The following is a 14,315-nucleotide window of genomic DNA, read 5'->3' on the forward strand; positions in this document are numbered from 1 at the left end:
AATTTCAATAATTATATGTTTTTGATGATAATTCTGTTAATAAATTTTTAGTAACCATGTACTATTATAAAATTAGTCTGTTTGTATGTAGTTAAGTTTTCATAACAAGTTTATTAACTTTATCAATAAAACTTGTAATATTAATATTTTCTTCATTGTATTTGACCAAATCTGATTTTAAGTTAAATACTACAAGGGATTAGTAAGTTACATTGCAGGATAAAAATTTAATATAATTATAATAGATGTACTATATAAAAAAAGAAATCATAAAACTTTGATGACTTCTGTACCAGGGTAAAAAAGCAAAAAACAATATAAGAGTGTTTCTTTTTATTTTAAGAATAATTAGAATTTGTTACATTTTAAAAGGATATTAACTAGTAGTGATCTACTGGATCTAATTTTCAAATTAGTAAAGTCCGAGTAATCAAAAATACTTTTTACATACATTAAAAACAATTTATATTGGATTAACAACTAGAAATCTTAGGAAGAGAATAAAAGAACACATACCAAAATGTGTAGAGAATTTTTGCCTGTCAGATAAGAAAGATGATATACCGGTTAAGGTTTTAAACGCATCTAAATGTTCATCTATTTCAGAACATTTAGTTAGTAATCCAACTTGTGCAATCATTTATAATATAGATAGATTTAAAATTATTAAAATTTGTAGCAATGTTTTTGATTTGTTTAAATTAGAAGCCATTTGTATTTTGTTAAGGAAACCTGTTTTATGTAAGCAAAAAGATTTTGACTATACTGTTTCTTTATTTTCGTAACACTTTTTAAGAATTGTTTTCATTTTTTTTATGTTTTACTGTAAATCAATTATAACGAAAATGGACTTAGTTGGTTTTAACTTTTACTAATTGCTTTTGTCTTTTTTTAATCTGTTGGTTACTTGATTATATAAGTGTGTAAAATCTTATCATTTGTTATCATTGTACTCTACTAAAGAGAATTGATCGAAATATATTTAGTGTTATTGAAAGTGTGTGTCTTGTATAACTTATTGTAATATGTTAGTCACTGATGTTCCAATATCTAGAATTTATTAAACATTTTTTACATAAATTTAGAATTGGAAATTTTATTATGGGTAACAATGAAGATTTTTAAGCAGTAAGTTAAGTTTAAAAAATACACTGATTTTAGTGTTGTTACTAGTTTAAGAATCTTATTTTGAAAAATTTTTAGCACATGATAATAAAAATTTTCTAATAAATAAAAGGTATGGAAAAAAAAAAGTTTGTATTAGGAAAATGATTAAAACTGCTTGTTAGCGCGGCTTAAATTTATTTTTATTTAATGTTTAATAAGGTTTAATTTTGTTTAAAAAGATATACTTTTTAATGAATGCATATATTTTGTCTTTTGCTTTTCTTGTTTAGTCTAATGGTCTTGTCGTATTTATCAACTTTCGTTTTTTCAAGTTGCAGTGTCTGCAGCCGAATTTAGTAACAAACTTTGATTTTGTCATGATTAGTCTTTCCCATTTAACTTTATAGTCTGTGTTGTTATCTTTATTGTTATAACTTGTCATCAGTTTGGTAAAATTGAAATAAAGTTTGTGAAGGGTGAAAATGTTTTGTAAAACCATTGTAACCATTTTCCATTGGTTGTACAAGTGTTTTGACGTTTTAAATACCTGTTCCTGTTGCGTTAAAATTATCTGGTCCTGTTGCGTTTCCCGCCAAATTTCAGGAATTTCCCTCGACGAAGAACGCTGCAATTCCCCTCAAATGAAAAGAAGAATGATTCCTCCAACCAAAACTTGGCTCAGTCTGCTTAAACCCATACGAGCTCTTTTGATGTTAGATAAATTATATTCGGACTAGAAAGCCATTCAAACAGTTTTAAATTAATCAACAAATTTTTGCTTTTTTCTTAGAACATTTTAATACTTAAAAAAATCTCAAGGTACGTCATAATGAAATTTTAAATATTTCAACTTTGACTTAGAATCTAAGCGTTAGATATCATTACAAATTTCTTTTCATTTGAAAACTTTTATAAAATTTATTCTTCAAAAAGTCTGTGTTTTATATAATTCAAGACTGTTAAAAACATTACCGATGAAAATAACTCATCAACTAGCAATAACACATGTCGAGCAATCATGGTTAAATCTTTGATTTCAGTTAAAGCTCTGTATTAGCAAACAAAGAAATTATATAAAAAAAATACTTGTTTTTTTGTTACGTACTTTTTACTTATAAACTCGAAGTATATAGAGTATAACTTAATTGAATTTAATTTAACTGAGTTTGAGAACTAAGTAACAATCGTAAACTAAATAAAATTAAAACATTTTGGACAGCTAAGTACCAATTTGTTTTTCACAAATAACCACAAGGCACACCCCTTAGTTTAAAAAATTGTTTTTGTGGAAACATAGACTACTTTTTTGAGAAAAATTAAATAACTAAATTGATTTATATAAACTTAAACAAAACTATAAAAGCATAACAACAGAAATAGTTATAAATTTTATACAAATCTTAAATTAATGTATTAGCATACTTATGTTTTATAAATTGTTATTAAACTAAATATTAATAAAACACTCTGTTCAAAATTTACAGCATATTATCTTAAAACTGTAGGTTAATTGTATAGTTAAAGCCTAAATCGTTGCAAATTTTAAATATCTTATTTTTTATATATCGAATCTATAGTACTTGCGAAAATCGTGTATAGATAATAAGTTGTTTATAAGCAGTACACAAAATAAAAGTCTGTTTTAGTAAATACTTCTAAAAATTTGTTTCTTAGAATAGTCGAAGAGTTAATAACTAATCATATAGTATTTTACTTGTTACTGTTTTAACTAAACTTAAAACAAATCTAAATGAAAATGCATGTTACATAATTAAAAAAAAGGTTTCTATATGAAGATTTTTAGATTTATTATTTTTAATTACGCTTATAAAAATAATATTTAATACCAATACCTTAAAATCTAATTTCTAAATGTTTAATTAAACCTTATATTAAGTCTAAGACAATTTGATTACTATTTTATAACAAAATAGTTAGACTATTCTTCAAAAAATTTCTTAATTTCATAAATGTTGTGTCTTAATAACATAATTATCTCAAAATGATAATTATTTTTTAGACACATGAAGAAATAATTAAATGGTTTCATATAAGTATGCTACTACATTTTTAACAATTAAATTCCCTAATTTAAGCAATTTCGCATTCAACAAACATAATTATCTCGTAAACCACTTCCTCGTTCAACATGTATAAAAGCGACAACTTCACACTCATAAACTTATGCTGAAACATGAGACGCGCCAAATACACGAGCTTCGACCCGGACATCGACTTCATGCTGGCCGTCGATTACACGCGCGAGAGCGAAAGCTACCTCGACATGGTCGACGTGAGTGTTTACAACGAAGGAGAAATGGCGTATCTGGCCGAACGAGTGAGCAACGAGTTTTATGAATTTTACAGTTTGGTCACGAAAAAGAGCGACGTTGAAACTTTCAAGGAATATTTTGACAAAAAGGCCTGGATCGTGCACGTTTGTAAAATTTGCCCGGACGAATACAAACAAGGGTACAAGCGGTTTCTACCTGAAAACGCAAGCGACTCGTTTTATCTCAACTTTGCAGTGGTAGTTCTCGCTATAGCGCAAAAGTACGCCTGCATTAGACTTAATGAGCTTTAATTGTAAAACTGCAATTAAGTAAAGCTTTCTTTATGTTGAAATTTTAAGCAATTCTTAAGCTATTTACTTCATTTGTAGTGTTTGAATAAAGAATTTACTAACTATCGATGTGTTCTTTTGTGTAAGTAGTTTGCTATTATGAGTATGTTTTAATTTTTCTACTAAACTGTATAAAAAGACAGTTTTAAAGCATTAATATATTTTAAAAAATTAAGCTTTTTATGTTTAGAAATATAAATAATTTTAGTAACTAACTAGGAAAAAATTCATAGGTCATAAAGTTTGTCATAAATATCAGTTAATGAAAAATAAAGTTTATATTTTGAAAAGGATCGAGACTTCACTAAAATGAGTTTTCAATGATTTCAGATATGTTCTTCACTGTCTTTTATTCAGACACTTTTGATTAAAATAAATAAATTAAGAAAAAGTAAGTAAAACTTTATTCAAAAGACTTTATCATAGCATAAAAATTTAATAATTTAATAAACAACATGGTAGATTCGTGCATTAATATTTGTTAAATACGACTCGAACTACTTTGTTACAAACTCGGTAAAAAAATATTTTTTTTATATTCTTTATAAAAAAATTAGGCATCAGTAAACTTCTTATTTGTATTTTTTTCTTCTTTTTACTGATATTGATAAACCAAGCAAAAACTTGAGGCAGATAAAATTCAACAACAAGTATAAGTGCTTGAGGTATTTTTTTTATTTAGCTTTATAACTGTACTACAGCACAAATCCACTGTTTATTATCTGATAATTATCATACTAACAATTTCTACTCACATAATACTGATAAGTATATAAAAATGATGATCAATATCTTTAACAAACATAGTCAAGTTAACAAACATGCTTTAAAAAGTTAAAAAAATCAATTGTGGCGATACGCGCATAGCGATGTCAATGTGTGCGGCATAGTTGCCAGATTATGTTCGAGTTTATCAAAGTACAAATACTTAAACATGAATTTCAAGTTAAACTTTCATACGTCTAAATTACATTAAAAGTGCAATTATTGTTTTATATGTAAAAGTTTTTAAACTCTGGAAAGCTTTCTGTACAGTATGAACTTCTTCTTAACGATTTTTTATTTAGTTAAGTTTAATATTCAGCTACAACTACACATATTTTATATTCAAAAACTACATAAAACTTTTATAATGTTAAACTTTGATTGTCTAAAGTTTAATTAAAATTTTAAACTGTTTCAGTTTTAACAATAGCTCGAAAATGACAAGTTGAATTAAAATTTACACACTTTCGAAACCTGATTTAAAATTTTTTTTTAGTTTATCAAGGTAAGACATATAAGAAATATTGCAGCGGTTGAAAATTAATCGGGGATACTTTCTATAAATAGATACCAGATGGTTAGCATCTTTTTTAATTATTGAGACCAGATTTGTGTGTTAAAAGTTAATGAAAGTCAGTTTGTTTTTACTTAAAGTTTTCAATTTGTTTCAATTCAAAATTAAAAAAGAACTGAACTTATCTATTTTATTTAAATTAAAATTATAAAAATTATTTAAGTGAATTATAGTACGTTGTTGTATTGTTCTAAGAAAACTTCAAATAAAAACTTTACATTATAATTTCATTAGAAAACTATCACATTTTATACATTTAAAATAATTTGCGTTTAAAAGCGAATTTTATTTAAGTTAGTGTGATAAAACTTTGTATTAAGTTTATATAAATTTTTGTAAAAAAAATGTTAGAAGCGTGAAAAATTGAAGCTCTGTTTAAAATTAACCGATTAATTAAAATTTTTGCAGTGCATAAAAATTTCCGTGAAAATATAACGCTGTGCAAAAGTGTGGTAGTGCAAAAACGTCAAAATTTATATGTAAAGTAGTGTAATAAGTGACGCCGTGCAAAATTGACGCCGTTCAAAGATGACCCTCCGAGCAAAAGTGACGCCGTGCAAAAGTGTCCAATCGTGCCAAAGTGACCCTGCGTGCAAAAGTGTCTCTTTGTGCGAAAGAGTCAACTTGCAAAAGTCCCCCGTGCAAAAAGGTCCCCTCGAAAAAAGTGACACCCACCCGATTTTTATATATAAAAGATTGTTAGTAAACACATTGTGAAATAAATGAAAGAATAACAAAATATAATAAAAGTGTTAACAACAACCGCTGAATTGAGTTTTGTAGGTACAATAACTAAGCATTAAACATTTTTTGACTGTGTAATACGTTGCCAAGAAATAGACTCGACGATGTAAATTTCCTATTCTCGTTTGACGACAAAACGCCACTTTCTTAAATGTGTTACAATCGCATTGCCGTCTTCACTCGTCTCTGCGTCGTTGTGCGCGTCTTCCCGCGTTTCGCGTCTGCCCTGTCTCGTTTCTCCCCTCGTGCTTCTGCAAGACAAATTTTAAACTCCTTCTCTCAAAATTCCTTCACACTATTTTAATCTAATATTCAGTTCTCAATACGAATCGTGACGTCACATAAAGCTTTAAAATTTTCTAAGTTAAATTCTTTGTCCAACTTTTTTTTTGTTTTTTTTAATGATTTAATAAAACGAAACACTTAATTTAATGACAGGTTCGTTACAGGCTTATTAAAAATAAAAACTTAAAAAAGCACTTACGATTAAGTAATGCTCACAATTTGAACTAGAATGAAATCTTAAATTAAAGTTAAATACCTAATAAATAGTAAATTAGCAATTTTTGTATTCAACAGAATAAAAATAAATTATACAAAATAATAAATGTAGTCTATATTCTTTTTGATCCTCTGTATACAAACTAATGTATAAAAGTTAAGATTTTATTTAAAATTTTGTAAACACGTAATATGATTTTAATCAAAATCAAATTCTTAAAGCCTTTATATTAATTTGTTTTACTAAATAAGTTTGTATAGCTAAATAAATAGATACACTAATTACTAAAAACCATAACTAGTTCAATCTAATCAAAGATTTTACTGTGAAACAAGTTTTAAGTGATAAAAACAAAGTTTTTAATTATTTTCAAATATAAGTAGTTTATTTTATTAACATAAGCTTTTAAAATCAACACACTTAAAAGTATTTCTTTTTGTTTCAGGTATATTAATGAATTAAACCATATGTGCCTTAAAACACTTCAAGGTTTTAAGTGATATCAATTCTCAACTGCTAGATATTTAAATTGTAAACTGTAAAAATTAAAACTTTCGAACACATACACAGGCGCAGATTCGCATTGACTTAAATAGACTTCATAAAAATAGTTTTAAGTTACTTATATGAGGTATTTTGTATCTACCATCTTTATAAAAATTAAGATAAATCAGTATTTATATAATTAACAAAGAACTTATTAGTAATGAATAATTACTTTATTTACTTTTATATGAGTTTTTCTTACTCATAAGGCTGTGTCGCTAGTCAGGTATATTCAAAATTAAATTAAGGTTTTAAGTTATTAATGTAAAAATTATAATTATTAATATTTTCTTTATTTTTTTGTAAAAAAAAGCTTCATGGTAACAAGTTATGTGAAGTGTAAAATATACGTAATATATTTTTTCTAGTAAATGATATCTAACATGAAGTATTATTACAGTGTTTTGTAGTTTTAGTATATAATAATTATGGTTGAGTTAGCAAAGCCCGAGTTTATGCTAAAGTGAACAGTCAAAAGCCTAAAGAATTCTACAGCTTTAAAAACCACAAATTTGAAACTAATAGTGTTGATCCTTACATAATAGTGAGTATGCTTGGAAGCGAAAGATACAATGAAGTATTTTAAGCTTACAATATCCCTAAAAACAGTTAGGTAGTATTAAAGGTGCTGAAACCTGTTGCCCTTCATAAAGTCAGAAAGGAGATTAATATTCTTTAAAATCTCTCTGAGGGCGAGAACATTATCAAGCTACTGAATGTTGTAAGAGTTTCTATACCATACGCTCCGACCTTAGTATTCGACCATGTAAACAACACTAATTTTAAAGAGTTGTACCCAACGCTTACAGACCATGACATAAGGTTTTATGTGTTCCAATTGCTGAAAGCTCTCGACTACTGTCACAGCATGGGTCTTATGCACATATATTTAAGCCTCACAACATTGTGATTGACCAAGCAAACAAAAAGCTTAAGCTCATCGACTGAGAAATGGCTGATATCAACCACCCTGATACAGACTACGACATTAAGGTATCGTCAAAGTTTTACAGACCGCCTGAATTGTTGGTGGAATACGGTTAATACGATTATTCTCTCGATATTTGGATGATCGAGTGTGTGCTGGCGAGCATGGTATTCAAAACAATCTCCTTTAACAGCCCGTCTCTCTCCGATCGACTTCTTAAGATCTCAACAGTGCTTGGCACTGAAAATTTGTATGAGTATTTGGAAAATTACAACATTTACCTCGATCCACACGTTAGAGGAAAATTATCAACACAAAGCAGAAGACATTGAAATAAATTTGTTGATAGCCAATACCAGCATCTGACTTCTCCTGATTGCTTCGACTCGCTGACAAAATTACTGAGGTATGACCACTAGACTAGACTGACAGCTAAAGAGGCAATGAATCATCCCTATTTTGCAGGAGTATTGAAAGAATTACATTCTCTAGAAAATGCTGCCTCTTCTGTTCCTGTGAAAAATATAGCTGGTAAATAACTATATTGTCATTACCTCAAATTTTAATTAACTTAGTTTGTATTTTGTGAGTTTTTTCTATTTAAGTTATACATATTAATATAAAATTGTATATGTCGTTTTAGTGATCTTAAATATATAAGATTTTTATAAATTTAAAAGAGTTATGTAAGCTTCTGAAAGACATAACTATTTTAAGATTATAAATTTTTAAAATTACAGTTTTAGTATAAATATCCATGATCAATTGAGATTAAGGTGAAAAAAGTCTTTTTATTTTTAAATTTTAGTAATATGCTTAAACACTTGTATCTTTTTTGTTATATGGTTGTATATTTTTGTATCTGAAATGTAGAAAAAAATCTAATAATTAATTAAGTTAAATAATTTTATGAAAGATAAAAAGATTATATTACAAACAAAAAATATTCAAAAAGATTCCAGTTTCAAAGCAACTATAGTGGTCTTAAATAAGAAATAGTAAATAAGTGTCTACCAAGTTTATAAAAAATAAAGCTAATGATTTATTTATAGAAACTATCAAATTATAGGTTTAATAAGCTTTAAAAAACGAAGTATAGATGTGTAATAAATCATTCTTACAAACACTTCTAATTTCTTATATTTTTTATCAAAAAAAGTAATAATATTTACGCGTTTAATTTTTTTACTACTATTTACACCTATAGCCTAATTCTAATTTAACATGTTTATGAATTTTAAGCTTTTTGTGTTTGTACTTGCATTTATGTTATTTCAGTTGGATCTTATGAAATATTAAAATGATTCAAAAAAAATACTTATAACATACATTCGAACCAAGTATTTTCCTGCTTAAACAAGTTTATACAGCTTTATAGAAAGAAAAAAAAATATTGGGATATACGCAAATAATAATATTCAAGAAACAATTGTATCATTGGTCAAAGTAGCAGTTAATACAAAACATTTTACTGCTGCTTTGACAGCTTTAAGATTGAGTACAACACAATAGATAAATACAGTAATAAATTCATCAAACTACTTAAAAAACATGTTTGTAAAATTTGCAACCTAAAAAGTATTAGAGTACAATACTAATATATGACAAAGTAAACTTTGAACTTAAATAATTAAACTTATGTGTTTATTAATTTAAAGTATCGATTATTTAAAATCAATTTCTTGTATTTTTTAAAGGTGAGATAAGTTTATAATAATAGTAAAACAAATCAATAAAACACGAAAATCCGTAAACAAAATCTGAAGTTTATTTTTTAAACGGATCAAAACTTTATTTTCAATGAGTTTTCAATGACTTCAGATATGTTCTACACTATCTTTTGTAAAACTATTGATTGAAATAAACTAATTAATATAAAACTAAGTGAAACTTCTGTCAAAAGACTTTATTGTAGCATCAACATTTTATAATTTAAAAAACAACTTAGTATATTCGGTTTACAAATATTTTGTTAAATACGACTCGGATTTCTTTATTACGAACATGGTAAGAACTTATATTATTTTAACTTTTTTTCTAAAAATAGTAAATTCAGTAAACTTCTAAACTGTTACTCTTTAATATTAATATAAATTAATTGAACAAAGACCAGTAAATACAACAATAAAAGTATTTACCTTTTTGCTGGTATAACTAAATTGATCAAAGACTTTGGGCAAAAAAATACAACAACAAATATGAGTTCTTAAAGTATTTTTAATTTAGCTTTACAACTCTTCAGCTGCACAAATCCTCTCTTTAATATTTAACAATTATCTTCCTAACAATTTTTACTCATATGTTACTGCTAAATCTATAAGATATGCTGCTCAACATATTTAATAAAAATAGTTTTCTTAACAACCATGCTTTAAAAAGGTAAGAAATCAATTGTTACGCTCATGGTCAAGCCAATGTGGGCAGCATAGTTGCTAGATTGTTTTTGAGTTTATCAAAGTACAAATACTAAAACATGAATTTTTAGTTTATTTTTAATACGTGAAATTATAGATATAAATTTGAAAGTATTTAACCTCTGAAAAGCTTTCTTTGCAGTATGATCTTCTTCTTGTAGTTTTTTATTTATTTAGACCTTTTATTCAGCTAAAACTACACATTTTTTGTCTTTAAAATTTTTATTTTTTATTCAAAACTTAGTTATAGTTTGAATTTCTTAACGTTAATTAAAGTTTTAAAAGTATTTAAGATTTAAAAATTACTCGAATATTACAATTTGAATCAAATATACAAACCTTCGATTTCAGAGTTTTATTTTCACTTTTACACAGTTTTACCTTCATCCGTAGAGTACTTAAAAAGAATTTAAAATAAGAATATCATAAATTAAACGGTTATAACAGCATGTCATAGGTTTTTAGTATGTTTTATATTGTTTGTTTCCTGCTTAATAAAATTTCATTGCCTTTAAAAACAAATTTTATATAACTATATAATGAATCGATAAAATTATAAACAGTAAAAAAAACTTTTTTAGAAAATTATAGCTTCCTACTTGTTCTTTTAGTTTGTAAAAGCAAAACTTTTTCAAATAACTTTTATCTGTAGAGTATATACACCGGTTTTTAAAAAAGGTTAAAAGTGAAGATTTTTTTCTATAATTTACTGTCCAAATTTGTGTTTTTAATAGATTTAATGTTTTATCTGCAATCAGATTGGACCATTTAATACACACAAAAATGACTTTATTTAGATATAAAAAAAACTTAAAATATACGCATAATACAAGTTTATCCCTGTTCATCTTATGTAAACTTTATTTAATTAAAGCTTTTAATGAATTAACATTCCGTTAGACCTGCATACTTCTAAAAAGGCCTTCGTCTTTTGAATTATCAGGTAGCTTTATAAAAAGCCTACTACGTTGATAAGCTAGTGCTTTATGACCATATTTCTTAACAAATTTTGTAAATAAAAGTGAGTTCTACTTTTATGACTATAGTATTTTTCTTAACTTTTAAAGTAACTGTTAAAATTTACAGAAATGAAAATATTTTAAAATTAAAAAAAAAGTTCATCGCAAATAAAATAATCTTTTGATTTAATGTATACTTTTTTTGTTAAATTTTAGTTACTTATCCATTTTATTAATTTTTATAATGAATGAATCTAAGAGCTTTATTCATAGAATTATGAAATTTATTTTATAGGTTACAACTTTAATGTGTTCATTATATTTTTAGTTATGTATTTAAATATGAATTATATATTTTTTTCACAATAAAACTTTCGAGTGACATGAATAATGAAATTTCAATTAATAAAAACTACTTTAGTAACACTACTTCAGATTTTTTTATCATTATATTTCATGCTATCATGATCCAGACATACTTTTCTCTTTTTTTTTTTTAAAAATAAAATATTTATATTTAAAGCGGGTTTATTTAATAATTTTTTAAAATGATACTGCATAATCAAATACATAAAAAAAATTATTTTTTAATTCATACAACATATTTTGATTTGTAAATCAGAAACTTTAAACTTTATTCAGTATGAATGATTAAATAAAACCTACTTGAAAACTCTTCGGAGCACATTAAAATGTATTTCAGTAGTTTTGAAATTTATCTTAATAATTTAAAGCTTAAAAATTTAAAAATTGTCCTATTCCAAGTAGTTTTAAGGATATCAAACGGATTTTCATCAAAATTTGTTAGAACACTTCATTTTTAGATAAACTGTCACCGGTCTTATAAGCAAATATCAAATCTAAAGCAGTATCTAATTTTTTTTCAACAAAATGGTTTGGAGTTTAAAATACAATGCTTTTATTTAAAAAGTATGTCCAAACCCCAATATTTTGGCCGTTCTGACTGATCAAGTTTATTAATTAATAGTGAAAAGAATATCTACTGTAGATTATTATATTTGATAGTTTTACAACACTATACAGTTTTTCCTAGTATTATATTCAATTTTATATGGGAAATAAGTTTATATGTTTCGGAAACTTTAAGTAAACTTAAGTTTGCACCATATTTTAACATGGTAATAAACTAAATTATAAATGTACTATTAACTAATATTACTTCTTAGATGAAATAAAGCTTATAAAACTATACATTGTTATCTTTTTTATAATATCATTTATTTATTTATTTTTTCAGTAACTAAACTTAAAATATTAATTTTTTTATGTATGTACTACGAAACATAAACGAAAAAGGTCAAACTTAGTTTATTTTAGCATTTAACTATTTCGATTCAGACTTATCGATTGCGTACTTCTTTGTCCACTCCCTGCAAATTCTGTCGTGCTCTTCGCGGTTGCAGACAAACTGAGCTGCTATTTCGGGCACAAGACAGTCATCAGGGTCGCATTCACCAAGAAAACGTTCGACCGACAACAAAATCCCCTGTACGGTCGACGAGGGCTGCCACGTTTCCTGGAGAAAGTCCATTTTTACCTGACCGTCCGAGCTCACATTGCAGTGGTATATTTTGGTTTTGAAAGTGACTTTCGGTGGCGCGACGGGATAGTTGCGAGGAAAGCTCAGCTCCAACTCGAACGTGCCTCCCTCGTAAGGGGTCCCAGGCGGTCCTCGGATCGCAGCTTGCCACTCGTAAAAGTTGCCGTCGTCTTTCAAACAGCCGCTGATGTTCGTCGGCTTGACGCGTTTGATTTCTTCCAAATCCTTCTGAAGTATAAACTTTGCTCTTTGATCGCGTATTAGAAGGGGAGGTCTAGGAGAAGTGACAGCACTGCCTGGAAAGTCTTCAGTATCAGTTTCTGTTTCATCGTCATCACTTGAAAACGAAATTGAGGAAATTGATTCAAGATCAATATCGTTCGACACTTCATCAATAGCATTATGAGCCCCAACAGCTAGTTCCATCTGCACATTTTCTAAGTCAGATTCTTCATCAGAATCGTAGTCTATTTCTTCATCAGGTGGTAAAACAAACAAGTGATCAGGAAGGTCATCGTCTGAAGAGTCGAGAGAATCATCATATCGATCTTCGGGTATTAATCTTGAAGGCATTCTATTAGTTATTTTATAATTTTATGCTAATTCTATAGGGATATAAAAATTTTATACGATATCATTTCACTTTTTTTTTTTAATTTTTAAACTATACTATATATAAAAGATGCAATACTAAATATGAATATATATATAATAAGAAGTTTGATAATTCGTCAACTTTTTAAAACATCTTTTTAACCAATCTATAACTTTTACATTAATAGTTCACACATACACATAACCTTAGCTATTACAAACCAAAAATTAATGAAATATTTGTTTACTACAGAGACAAAGAAATAAATTTTATAGAAAACTTAAAATATCACTTTTCTTATAACTTTTTTATAGCAGCAAAGTTGTACTCAATTTGGTTTTTAAAATCAAATTGAAATATATATTTATTTACTGTAAAGTAGTTTTACTTATATTAGAATAAAATTAAACTTAGACATATTTTTATTGTAGGTATGAATAAGTGTATGATACAATTAAATGTAAGGTTCATTAAACTTTGTTGTCATCATAAGTTCTATAAGGACTTGGTGTAGACAATAATTAACTAACATATTAAGATTTGTCTTATTTTATTGATAATATTCATTTGGTAAGAAAAAATAAAGATTATCTCAAAATATTTTAAAACGTACCTATTGGTCTAATAAAAAAAAAGGTTAATAAGCTGAACTATATTTTAAGCTTTAATATAAAAGCTACTAATTATAAATTAAAACTCAGTAACAAGTAATTAATCACTTAAAAAGAAACTACTTATTTAAAAATATTTTGAATTAAAAAATTTTAATATAAAACTACCGAATCGGTATTTTTCTTTTTTTTTTCGCTTGCGTAATATCAATAAATTATTTTACTACTAAGATTTTTATTTATTATAAGTTCAATTGTTAAATAGAAACTTTTGAAGCATTATTAGTAATTTTATTTAGAAAATTTATAGTCACTTGGTTAAAATTTTGAAGTTAATTCCGTATTAGTCAATTTAGTTTTATCTTTAAAACAAACACTTTGAATTG

This window comes from Thalia democratica, chromosome 1 (assembly GCF_965202585.1).
Source record: "Thalia democratica chromosome 1, ktThaDemo2.hap1.1, whole genome shotgun sequence".
In the NCBI taxonomy this organism is placed as follows: domain Eukaryota; kingdom Metazoa; phylum Chordata; class Thaliacea; order Salpida; family Salpidae; genus Thalia; species Thalia democratica.